Here is a 13,592-nt window from a genome sequence, read left to right as displayed (position 1 = left end):
GGACACTGTCATACCGGGGTACAAATTATATCGTAGTGATAGGGTGAATCGGATTGGTGGAGGGGTAGCATTGTATATTAACGAGAGCCTTGAATCAAATAGATTGAAAATTCTGCAGGAAGCAAAACACTCCTTGGAATCACTGTGGATTGAAATTCCATGTGCAAAGGGGAAAAGGATAGTGATAGGAGTGTACTACCGTCCGCCTGGCCAGGACGAACAGACGGATGCGGAAATGTTAAAGGAAATCAGGGACGCAAACAAACTGGGCAACACAATAATAATGGGGGATTTCAATTACCCGCATATAGACTGGGGTAATGTAACATCTGTACACGCAAGGGACATAAGATTTCTTGATGAAATCAAGGACAGCTTCATGGAACAGCTAGTTCAGGAGCCGACAAGAGAAGGAAAAATACTAGACTTAGTCCTTAGTGGTGCTCATGATCTAGTGCAGGGGGTAACGATACGAGGGCCGCTTGATAACAGTGATCATAATATGATCGGTTTTGATATTGGCATTGAAGGAAGTGAAACTAGGAAATCAAGTACGCTAGCGTTTAACTATAGAAAAGGTGATTACGACAAAATGAGAAAAATGGTGAAAAAAAGACTGAAAGGAGCAGCTCGCAGAGTAAAAAACTTGCATCAGGCGTGGATGCTGTTTAAAAACACCATCCTGGAGGTTCAGGACAAATATATTCCACGTATTAGAAAAAAGGGAAAAAAGACTAAACGTCAGCCGGCGTGGCTAAACAGTAAGATAAAGGAAATCATTAGAGCCAAAAAACAATCCTTCAGAAAGTGGAGAAGAGAACCAACTGAAAGTAACAGGATAGATCATAAGGAATGCCAAGCCAAATGCAAAGCGGAGATAAGGAGGGCAAAAAAGGACTTTGAGAAGAAATTAGCGTTGGAAGCAAAAATACATAGTAAAAACTTTTTTAGATACATTAAAAGCAGGAAACCGGCCAAAGAGTCGGTTGGGCCGCTGGACGAAAATGGTGTTAAAGGGGCGATCAAGGAGGACAAAGCCGTAGCGGAGAAATTAAATGAATTCTTTGCTTCGGTCTTCACCGAGGAGGATTTGGGGGGGACACCGGTGCCGGAAAGAATATTTGAAGCGGGGGAGTCGGAGAAACTAAACAAATTCTCTGTAACCTTGGAGGATGTAATGGGTCAGTTCAGCAAGCTGAAGAGTAGTAAATCACCGGGACCTGATGGTATTCATCCCAGAGTATTAATAGAACTAAAAAATGAACTTGCGGAGCTACTGTTAGAAATATGCAATCTGTCCCTAAAATCGAGTGTAATACCGGAAGACTGGAGGGTAGCCAATGTTACTCCGATTTTTAAGAAAGGTTCCAGAGGAGATCCGGGAAATTATAGACCGGTGAGTCTGACGTCGGTGCCGGGCAAGATGGTGGAGGCTATTATTAAGAATAAAATTGCAGAGCATATACAAAAACATGGACTGATGAGACAAAGTCAGCACGGATTTAGTGAAGGGAAGTCTTGCCTCACCAATCTAATGCATTTTTTTGAGGGGGTAAGCAAACATGTGGACAATGGGGAGCCGGTTGATATTGTATATCTGGATTTTCAGAAGGCGTTTGACAAAGTGCCGCACGAAAGACTCCTGAAGAAATTGCAGAGTCATGGAATCGGAGGTAGGGTATTATTATGGATTAAGAACTGGTTGAAAGATAGGAAGCAGAGAGTAGGATTGCGTGGCCAGTATTCTCAGTGGAGGAGGGTAGTTAGTGGGGTCCCGCAGGGGTCTGTGCTGGGTCCGTTGCTTTTTAATGTATTTATAAATGACCTAGAGATGGGAATAACTAGTGAGGTAATTAAATTCGCCGATGACACAAAATTATTCAGGGTCGTCAAGTCGCAGGAGGAATGTGAACGATTACAGGAGGACCTTGCGAGACTGGGAGAATGGGCGTGCAAGTGGCAGATGAAGTTCAATGTTGACAAGTGCAAAGTGATGCATGTGGGTAAGAGGAACCCGAATTATAGCTACGTCTTGCAAGGTTCCGCGTTAGGAGTTACGGATCAAGAAAGGGATCTGGGTGTCGTCGTCGATGATACGCTGAAACCTTCTGCTCAGTGTGCTGCTGCGGCTAGGAAAGCGAATAGAATGTTGGGTGTTATTAAGAAGGGTATGGAGTCCAGGTGTGCGGATGTTATAATGCCGTTGTATCGCTCCATGGTGCGACCGCACCTGGAGTATTGTGTTCAGTACTGGTCTCCGTATCTCAAAAAAGATATAGTAGAATTGGAAAAGGTACAGCGAAGGGCGACGAAAATGATAGTGGGGATGGGACGACTTTCCTATGAAGAGAGGCTGAGAAGGCTAGGGCTTTTCAGCTTGGAGAAGAGACGGCTGAGGGGAGATATGATAGAAGTGTATAAAATAATGAGTGGAATGGATCGGGTGGATGTGAAGCGACTGTTCACGCTATCCAAAAATACTAGGACTAGAGGGCATGAGTTGAAGCTACAGTGCGGTAAATTTAAAACGAATCGGAGAAAATTTTTCTTCACCCAACGTGTAATTAGACTCTGGAATTCATTGCCGGAGAACGTGGTACGGGCGGTTAGCTTGACGGAGTTTAAAAAGGGGTTAGATAGATTCCTAAAGGACAAGTCCATAGACCGCTATTAAATGGACTGGAAAAATTCCTCATTTTTAGGTATAACTTGTCTGGAATGTTTTTACGTTTGGGGAGCGTGCCAGGTGCCCTTGACCTGGATTGGCCACTGTCGGTGACAGGATGCTGGGCTAGATGGACCTTTGGTCTTTCCCAGTATGGCACTACTTATGTACTTATGTAGAGGGTGGGGGTGACAAAAGTAAACAAGGGAATTCAGAAAGTCACCCCCAGAATAAACGTGATGGCAGAGGGAAAGGTCACCTAAATATAGAAAACGTAAACTCACTTAGCACATGGAAAGCAATGAGCACAAATGCTCGTAGTCTAAGTAAAAAGGTGCAAGACTTGCAAGCCCTGATGTTTGAAGAAAACTTGGATATTGTTGCTATTACAGAGACGTGGTTCAATGTTTCCCCACAAATGTGATGTGGCCATACTAGGCTATAATCCTTTTAGGATGGAGAGGGTGGAGGTGTTTTAAAAATCTGAATCAAAATGTTGAAATACAAGAGCAGTGACAGTGATGGAAAAGTATATTGTTTAGTGCAGCAGTAGAGGACCCTGAGGGATGGTAGAGAAGAGTCCCCTCAGTAAGGCTATAGAACAGGGGTCTCTAACCAGTCTGTTAAAAGGATATTTGACCCCTAATCTCCCAGCTGCTTAGAGCCTATGGCCATCAGGAGAATGGGCACTTAATAGTGTGTCGGCTTCCTTTGCTATGTGGGGCCATTCTTGCAATATGAGGAGGTTATGGGATCTCAAGCTCATACTATGAGATTGACCCTGTACAGAAGAGGAAACGGTGCTATCAAGTACTGTTAAACATAAAGGAATCCTGTTCAGAAGGAATGAATCCTCAGAAGCTTAGCCGAGATTGGGTGGCGGGGCTAGTGCTGGGCAAGACTTCTATGGTCTGTGCCCTAAAAATGGCAGATACAAATCAAGGTAAGGTAAACACAAAAAGTAGCACATATGAGTTTATCTTGTTGGGCAGACTGGATGGACCATGCAGGTCTTTTTCTGCTGTCATCTACTATGTTACTGTGGTAGCCTCTGGGAGAGTGGGAATTATGAGGGAGGGGATATAATTTACCTGCCCACTGCTTTTGGCCGCCCCCAGAATCTTGGTGCTCTAGGCTTTCCTCTAGTTTCTCTGGGGAAATACCTGCCCCATATCGAATTGCAATACTGAAGGGTAGCCATAAGATATATCTGGTGCATATTCGTTAGGGATATCCTGAAAATCTGACTAGTTTGTGCACCTCACAGATTGCAGTTTAACACTCCTACACTAGAAAGAGCTCTTTCTCCTCCTGCAGTGTTTCTCAAGCCAGTCCTGGAGCATTCCCTAGCAGTGGCGTAGCTTTCAGCTCAGACCAACCCAGCAGCGGCACAGCTGGGTTGTGGCAGACAGGGGTCCCTAAGCCCTGTCAGGTGAAGGCTCCCAATGATCCAGCGTCTCTTAACTTCCTCCACTGCAGCTCATACCAGTTGCTCACGCCGGTCCAGAGCCTTCCCTCTGATGCAACTTCCTGGTCCCACAAACAGGACATTGCATCAGAGGGAAGGCTCAGGGCCAGCATGAGCAGCCAGTATGAGCTGCTGCTCACTGCCAGCCCAGTACTAAAGGATTTATATTTCAATTTGTTTATTGAAAATTGAATAGAAACACCAAAACAGCCAACTGCTTGAAATCATTGACACAATACAAGGCATACATTAGAACATAGGAGTGTAAAATGATGATGTGGTAAAGGGGAACTATATTAACCTGTACTATATAATATTTAAGGGCATGTGCTCAGAACATATTCTCAATGATTTTAGAAGGCAGTTTAGGGATTTTTACACAAGCGAAATGTGCCACAAGATAAATATTGTTAGCAATGCAGAATTATTGACTATGCTCGATTAATAGCAATTCACTTTAGACGCTCAGATGTATTCTTTCTAGTACTAGCTGGCATGGTGAAGGAGGTCTTTTCTCTTAGCTGGATTCTTTGTTGGGGAAAGAAGGCTTCTTGATTGAGGCTCAGATGAATTCTTTCTGCTGTTGGTTGGAGTGATGAAGGAGCTTTGATATTGAACCTTGCTGGAAAATAAGTCTTTTTGGAGATTTGTTAGTAGTGGAACCTGTAGAAAGTCTTATCCGGGGTGTGTGTGGCATCAAGATGCATTGAAGGTCCAGAGAAAGGTGCAGGTCTACATCCTGGGGGGAGTTTTTATAATTTCTTGTTGGGCCATAGGCTGAAGTCCGGTGGGGTATATTGATCCAATGAAATCTCAGTGATAGATGAAATTGGTTCTTTCTGGTTTTTGAGATGGAGAATGGTAGCTGGTCACATGTTTTCCTGGCTGACCAATTACTAAAACCTTCTTTATATCAAGACTCAAGCCACTTACTGAATTCCACTGTTTTGCATAGTCTTTCCTCTCCCTTCCCCTATGTAAGAATTACTTCAGAAAAAGCCACAGTCCAAACCAAAGATTTCAGTCCCTCCCCAAGCTTCTGGAATGCTCTCTGTGCTGTAAACTTGCTATTGTTGGCCAGGCCATTTGTCCCCAGGTGAATTACAACATCAGTATTTGAAGCCTTGGTCTCTTCTCAGATCAAGTTCAGTATTTGGTCATTACATCTGGTAGCTAAGGATCCTGGAAGGCATTTCACTAGGTTGGAACCCTTGAACTGTGTTCCTAAGTTAATGCCTCTGATAATGGAGTCTCCTAGCAGTAAGAACTTTGTGCTTTTCACCAATCTGTCATTGTTTGGGGGATGTTTCTTGGGTTGTGCTACTTTCATTGCCTCTGGTTCCACTTTAGTACTTCTTTTTTTAGCATCATAATGACAACGCACAAAAGAAATAGACAGGGGCAAGGGATAGGAGGGCGAGTACTTCTGTGTCACAGGTCTTAGTCTACCAGAGCCTACTGTGACCCATCTATTCCTCTGTTTCATTCTCTGCGGCAGTGGCGGTGGTTATATATATATATATTTTTTTTTGTTACTTTTGTACCCCGTGCTTTAAAACTATTTCACATGCTACTATTTAACAAAAATGCTTGCAAACTCTTTAAAAGTAATGTTCTCAGATTCATATCAGTAATTCATTCCAGAGTAAGGAAGGGAAATTATAACAATAATTCATGAGTTAACTTTTACAGTCGCAATCTTGCAACAGCCTAAAAGACTTTAGCTGATGATTACTCCTCTGTGGATAGAACAGTGACAACTAAGAGACCCCCTGAAGAAACAATATTAAATGCAATAAATACACCAGACTTGAGCACATCTAGCTTTTCAGGAGGTGGTACTGTCATATTATAAAACACATCAGTTCTCACAAAGCATAAAGTAGATATCTTCATATTTACAGTGAACATTAGAGCAAGAGGCTAATCTACTTCTGAAGAAGGGTTTATCAATCAGGTCATCCCTAGGGCCATTCATACAGGAGACTTTGAGAAAATGAAAATGGACTCCCTAAGGATAGCTGATGCAATTTTTCTTTACCCAATTAGCCCTGCTGATGAAGATATATGAAATAAATGACAAATCTATTGCAGTAAATTTCTTCTGAAAGGTGAATTCTTTTTGATAAGCAGCATGTTTCTGTACAAAAATCTTAGATGAGCAACGCCAAAGAACTTGTCTTTAAAAACCTAGATTTCAATATTAACAATTCACAGATATTGATTTTTTCCAATAAATGGCTTGCCTGTTGAGAACTCCTGAAAGCTGTTCTATAAAGTAGAAATTCAAGTTCTGTAAAATATCAGAATATCTAAAATATCAGACTAGCTAGATATTATAGCTATGTATTATTGAGAGATATTTATTATTATCAGAACTGTAACCTCCAAGGGCAACATTTTTACGTAAAGAAAGAAAAGCCACTGTCCTTCACAACACAGTATTAGCATGGTAAAATGTTTCAGGAAATGCAAAAAGTTACACCATTTATTACAAACTGCCAACTAAGCATTACCTGTGCAGATTAAGAATATATGCAAACATATTCAGCTTTCACAAATTGCCCTAACCATTTCAGTTTACTACTGTAATGTTGACAATGCACTTCCACTCAGCCTGCAATTTTTCTTGCCTATAAAGAATTCATTAATTTAAATGCAGAAAATCCTACCACCACTAATTGCTTCTGGTGTGCAAATATAATCATGGGAAAAAATATACCCACTGGACTAGTAAAACCAGGTTTCTGACTCTTACAATAATTACAAAAGAGGGTTATAGGAATCCATGCACAATAATCCTGCCCAAGAGAATCTGGGAGAAAGCAGCCAGCATTTTGCTAACAGCATGGGTGCACAGTGTCTCCCCACTAAATGGCCTTTTCCCCACAGGTGGGTTGTTCTTTTGGGGAAATGCTCACTCTTTGGGGTTGCACTGGCTCTGGGTAAAGCTGGCTTATGCATTCGGCACAAGGACTGAAGTGCTTTATCAAGCACTTCCAGCTAACAGAAAATATAATATACAAATTTACATGTAGTGGTTTCTGATACAAATGTACATGTAGTGGTTTCTGAAGAAACATATCTAAGTGGGTCATCTACAAAGGCGTGCTAACGTTTTTAGTGCACACTAAAAATAAGTGCGCGCTAAATGCTAGAGATGCCTATATATTCCTATGGGCATCTCTAGTGTTTAGTGCGTGCTAAAAATGCTACTGTGCCTTTGAAAAAGACCCCCTAAGTGAATAGTAAGCAGGTGATATTTAATTGTGGCTCCTTAATTCTTTTCACACTATATTTTAGGGCCTGTTGCTTGGGGCTTCCACCTTGATCAGAAGTAGTCACTGCTGAACTACGTGGGTGCCAGAGCTTTCACACACAATTACCCCACATTATAACATAAAAGAGTAGCCATACTGGGTCAGACTAATGGTCCATCTAGCCCAGTATCCTGTCTCCAACAGTGGCCAAGCCAGCTGACAAGTATCTGGCAGAACCCAAACATTTTTAACTCTTTTCTTCTTCTAGTTTTGACCAGCAATCTCAGGGGTCCTTTTACTAAGGTGCACTAACGAAGTGGGCTGCATGGCATTTAGCACATGCTAAATTTGTTGGCACACCTTAGTAAAAAGACCCCTCAGTGATCTAACTTCATTATGCGGTAATTTCCTGTTTGTTCATTCTGTACTTGCAATATTATGTATGTATGTTATGGAATGTTCCTTAATAAAAACAATTTTTTTTTTTTTTTTTGTAAAAAGTGTAGCACCTTACCAAAACTGGCATATGTGTATTTTGAGACTGGCAACTAGATGTAGAAGACCAACTGCTTTGACTCCCCCCATTAACAGAAATCATCTTTTTTCTCTGCCTAAGGCCGCCCCCCCCCCCCCCCCCCGATGCTCAAAAGTAAACACAGGTGTGCTAGAGACCATTAGTGCCATACTAGTGTCCACATTTACCTGAATAGAATGTTCAGAGGCCCAGACCGTGGGAACAAACAAGCGTGCTGGCGAACAGCACAAATAGCATGCTAATGCAGTCAAGCTTGTGAAAATGAGGTCATTTTGTATTCCTCTCCTATGCTCACAAAAGAGTGCCTAAAACAAAACTGCCTTACTGCTGCAAAATATAATACCAGGTTGGAAGAGAGGATTTCTCATGATTCTTTCTTTAAAATCTGCCGGATTTGATCACTTTTGAAAGCCCTTGAGCGCTGGTATGAGGAAAGGCTGAAGCAGCTAGGGCTCCAAGTTAGAGAAAAGACGGCTGAGGGGAGATATGATAGAGGTCTATAAAATAATGCTTGGAGTGGAATGGGTAGACGTGAATCATTTGTTTACTCTTTCCAAAAATACTAGGACTAGGGGGAATGCGATGAAGCTACAAAGTAGTATATTTAAAACTAATCAGAGAAACTTTTTCTTCACTCAACATGTAATTAAACTCTGGAATTCATTGCCAGAGAATGTGGTAAAGGCAGTCAGCTTTGCGGGGTTTAAAAAAAAGGTTTGAACGGCTTCCTAAAGGAAAAATCCATAGACTATTATTAAAATGACTTGGGGAAAATCCACTGCTTATTTCTGGGATAAGCAGCATAAAATGTATTCAACTTTTTTGGGGGATCTTGCCAGGTATTTGTGACCTGGATTGGCCACTGTTGGAAACAAGGGTGCTGGGCTTGATGGACCTTTGGTCTGTCCCAGTGTGGCAATACTTACATACTTGTTTGCCCAGATCTCCAGGGCTTCCACTAAGGTACATAATTCTCAGAATGTGATATTTTTTGTTGTTTCTATTGCCCCCCTCCCTCTCACCCTCCTCAAACTCTTGGGCCAAGAAGCTGCCACCCATTTCCCCTTAGAAGACCCCAAAATATTCCTCAACTATATCTTCCTGCCGCAATAAAAAACAGTTGAATCATTGCATTGGCAGGTCTTTACACATCCACTTGGTCACATTATTGAGGTGGGACCGCTTTCACAACCTTACTGTGTGGCCAGTTTCCTCAAAAAGACCTATTCCATGGGAATCACTCTGGGGCCCTTTTACCAAACTATGGTAAAAGTGTCTTTATCATGCCCTTATGCAAGTCTTTTCCATGCAGTAAAGCCATTTTTATCGCAGCAGTAAAATGGCTGTGTGGGGCTAGACAGATTACTTTGCCTTTACTAGTGGGTGGGGCAGTTGGGAACTAGAACTTTATTATAGTTATGATTTAGAACTCTGTTATACCAATCTTATGTTCCCTTATGGATCAAAGTCCACAGCCGAGTTATACTAACAGTAACTGCATGAGGCCTGAATTATAAAAAACTAGTAAAAAAAAGGCCCATTTCTGACACAAATGAAACAGGCGCTAGCAAGGTTTTCCTCGGAGTGTGTAAGTTTGAGAGAGTGTATGTGAGAGTGACTGTGTGTTAGAGAGAGAGAGAGAGAGAGAGAGAGAGAGAGAATGTGCGTGTGTGTGAGAGAGAGAGTAAGTCTGGGTGCGAGTATGTCTGTGAGAGAGAGAGTGTGCGTGTGAGAATGAGAGTGTGTGCAGGTGCGTATGTGAGATACAGTGTGTGCGAGAGAGAGAGAGAGTGTGTGAGACACAGACTCTCTGTGAGACTGAGTGTATGAGACCAAGAGAGTGTGTGAGTGACTATGTGACACATAGAGTGAATATGATACAGTGTGAGAGAGAGAAAGACATTGACTGTGTGAGAGAGTGTGTGTGTGTGTGACAGAGATACCTCCCCCCACTGTGGTGTCAGGCCCCCCCCTCTCTCTCTGGTGTCTGAGTGTTACTGTGCAGGATGCTGAGCTCTGGCTGTGCTTCAAGGAACTGACCAATCCTATTTAATAGAATGCACCTCTAACATTCTGAAGCCGAGAAACCTCGTGTGGTTGGTCACTTCTGCTTGTGACGAACCCAGAAGTACGTGATGTCAATTCAGGAGATGGATACAGAGAGCAGGAATGCCTCAGCCATGCAGTCAGCTTCAGAATGTTGGAGATGCGTTTTATTATATAAGATATATATATTTATCGCAGCACATAAATTATTAGAATAAAGAAGGCAATAACAATGGGAGACTTATGCACAAACACTAGGATCTCTATAGGAAAATGACTCACCCTTATTAAAAGGTTTGAGCATACACATGCCTAGGCCCAGAATCTAAGGGCCACCAGCTTATTTTCCCCTAGCAGTTCAGAGCTGGTTTTATACAACCTGATGATGAGGTCTTCTCCTGAAGAGATGTAGCAGGAGACAGGCAGGAGCTCTGAAGGTTCCATCGGTGCAGAAAAGTCCCTGCAGTGCAGGAGAGGAGGTGGGTAGAGTCTTACGAGCTAGTGTTAGCCTGGAGCTAACACCAGACTCAATTTGTAAACCGCAGAGGTGCTTCTTATGCACCATTTCTGGCTGTAGCATGTGATCCCTGAAGACAAAGCCAGCTCTTCCCACATTCTGGACCTGACTACCCTATGATCAGAGAGAATGGCGTGCTTAAATCTGCACGCAATTATCTCTGATCATAGGGGCGGTAAAGCCCCGTGCTATTCCAGCGCCATTTTTAGAGTGCTGTTTGGAACAGCGAGGGGGTTTTGATCATATGCCAATGAGTGAAGAAAAACTTTCTCTGATTCATTTTAAATTTAGTACTTTGTAGCTTCATCGCGTGCCTCCTAGTAATAGTATTTTTGGAAAGACTAAAAAAGTGTTCCACGTCTATCCTTTCCACTCCACTCATTATTTTAGAGATCTCTCCCCTCAGCCGTTTTTTCTCCAAGCTGAAGAGCCCTAGCCGCTTCACTTTTCCTCAAAGGGAAATCTTCCCATCCCTTTTATCATTATTGTCGCCCTTCTCTGTACCTTTTCTAATTCCACTATATCTTTTTTGAGCTGCGGCAACCAGAATTGAATACAATATTCAAGGTGCGGTCGTACCCTGGAGCGATACAAAACATTATAAAATCCTCATTTTTGTATTCCATTCCTTTCCTAATATCTAACATTCTATTTGCTTTCTTAGCCGCTGCCGCACACTGAGCAGAGGGTTTCAACATATCAACGACAATTTCTAGATCCCTTTCCTGGTTGGTGACTCCCAGTGTGGAACCTTGCATTACATAACTGTAATTCGGGTTCCTCTTTCCCACATGCATCACTCTGACTTGCTCACATTAAACGTCATCTGCCATTTAGACATCTAGTCTCATAAGGTCCTCTTGTAATTTTTCACAATCCTCTCACGATTTAACAACTTCGAATAACTTTGTGTTGTCAGCAAATTTAATTACCTCACTAGTTACTCCCATCTCTAGATCATTTATTAATAAGTTAAAAAGCAGCGATTCCAGCACAGACCCCTGGGGAACCCCACTATCTACCCTTCTCCATTAAGAATACTGACCATTTAACCCTACTCTGTTTTCTATATTTTAACCAGCTTTTAATCCACAATAGGACACTACCTCCTATCCCTTGACATTCCAATTTCCTCTGGAGTTTTTCATGAGGTACTTTGAACTTGCGGCCCCAGTGTCAACCCTACCCAAGCCGGCACTCCCTCGACGTCAGTGGAGGAAGCTTCGTCAGAGTCGAGGGGAGAGCCAGCTTCTCAACGCTGCTCTCGAGGACGTGGTTCCTCCATGTTGAGGCAGGTTCATTCTTTGTCTGACACTGAAGAGGAGTGCTCAAGGGATTCAGAGGAGGATCCAAGTTGCTTTTTCTCGGATGAATCCTATGGAATTCCTACTGAACCCTCTCCTCCACCTGAAAGGATAAGGTGTCCTACGGAGATCCTTTCATTCACATCTTTTGTTAAGAAAATGGCTGATGCCATTCCATTGGAAGTGGAGGATGATCCCAGGGTCAAAAGGCTTGAGGTCCTGGACTACGCAACTCTTCCTGTGTAGGCAATGACTGCCCCTCTCCATGAGATACTCAGAGAATTCCTCATCAGGAACTGGGCGTCCCCTCTTTTCGATCCCTGTCATGCCCAAGAAGATTGACGCCCAGTATCGAATCCACAGTGCACCTGGTTTTAATAAGGCCTCAGTTGCCTCACAATTCCATGGTGGTGGAATCCACTCTCAAAGGAGCCAGGAGTTCTAGAGACTATGCCTTGGCACCCCCAGACAAAGAAGTTAGAACCCTGAATTCCTTTGGGTGGAAGATGTACCAGGCTTCAATGTTCATTTCCCGAATACAATCGTACTAACTCTTCATGAGTGTCTACAACCTGGCTGAGATGCTCCCTCCAGAGCATGCCGAGTCAGTTCACCAGTTAGAGGCATATTTTCAAAGCACTTAGACTTACAAAGTTACATGGTAACCTATGGAACTTTGGAAGTCTAAGTGCTTTGAAAATGAGCCCCTTGGTCAAGCAGCAGAAGGCGTGTTGAAAGTTCTTGGCCAGGGGCACCCAAGATTTCTGTTCAGAGTATAGCAATGCGCACACTCTCATGGCTGAATGTTTCTGACTTGGAACATTCTGTTCAGCAGAGGTTGGTAGATGCCCCGTGCGGGGATGGGGGGGGGGGGGGGGGATAACGGGATAACCTTTTTGGAGAGAAAGTTGAGGAGGTCGCAGACCAAATCAGAAAACATACTGATGACATCTCCTCTCTCCTGCCGGGTGCCTTCTGCATTAGCCTCCTCAGCTAGGAAGACATTTGGCAAGCCAAGGAAGAGTTCCTATTACTATCCTACGCGTAGGTACAACCCCCTCAGCTTGCCAGCCTACTCAGGCTCAACCCCAGCATGCTCGTTCACATCATCAGCATGCGCTTAAGGCCCCTATTGCTCACCAGGCAAAGCAAGGGACAAGCTTTTGGCTGGCTCCAGCAGAGCATAGCCACAGTAAAAAAGTGTCCATCCCAGATGACTTGCTGGTCTGGGGGAGGTTAAAATGTTTTCACAAAAGATGGCCTCTTATAACCTCTGACCAGTGGGTTCTTAAAATGGTCCATCTCGGATTCACCCTCAGTTGGCATCTCAAACCTCCAAATTGCTCACCAAGACCTCATTCGTTTAGCTCTCAGCCCTTCTGAAGGCCCATGCAGTCTAGCCGTTACCACCAGGGGAGGAAGGATGGGAATTCTATTCCAGGTACTTCGTGTGCAATCGAAAATAGGGTGAGGCATCCTATCATAGACCTAAGGGCCCTGAACAAATTCCTGGTCCAAGAAAAGTTCAGGATGGTTTCCCTGGGCACCCTTCTCCCAGTGATTCAGGAAAATGATTGGCTATGCTCTCTGGACTTAAAGGATGCATATACTCACATCCTGATAGTCATTTTGGTTGGGAACACATCACTTTCAGTACCACGTGTTGCCTTTTGGCATCACGTCAGCTCCCAGGGTCTTCACCAAATGTCTAGCAGTAGTTGCAGCATCGCTTTGCAGACCGGGAGTCTATGTTCCCCTAACTAGATGATTGGCTGGTGAAGAGCACCTTGGAGGAGG

General features: G+C 43.3%; 1 protein-coding gene across 4 annotated transcripts in view; it reads right to left on the bottom strand.

The window, feature by feature from the left end:
• The window catches only part of STN1 (STN1 subunit of CST complex), a 101,161-nt gene that overhangs the window by 74,081 nt on the left and 13,488 nt on the right, over positions 1-13,592 (bottom strand). The window contains exon 2 of one of the 4 annotated variants that reach the window (XM_030202792.1): positions 6,310-6,313. The exons of the other annotated variants lie outside the window; for them this stretch is intronic. The gene's annotated coding sequence lies outside the window, so the exon portion shown is untranslated. The remainder of the gene's footprint in view (positions 1-6,309; positions 6,314-13,592) is intronic. 4 annotated transcript variants of the gene reach the window in all.

The sequence above is a fragment of the Microcaecilia unicolor genome, chromosome 5, assembly GCF_901765095.1.
Source record: "Microcaecilia unicolor chromosome 5, aMicUni1.1, whole genome shotgun sequence".
Taxonomy (NCBI): domain Eukaryota; kingdom Metazoa; phylum Chordata; class Amphibia; order Gymnophiona; family Siphonopidae; genus Microcaecilia; species Microcaecilia unicolor.
This window is presented reverse-complemented; position numbering and strand designations above follow the sequence as displayed.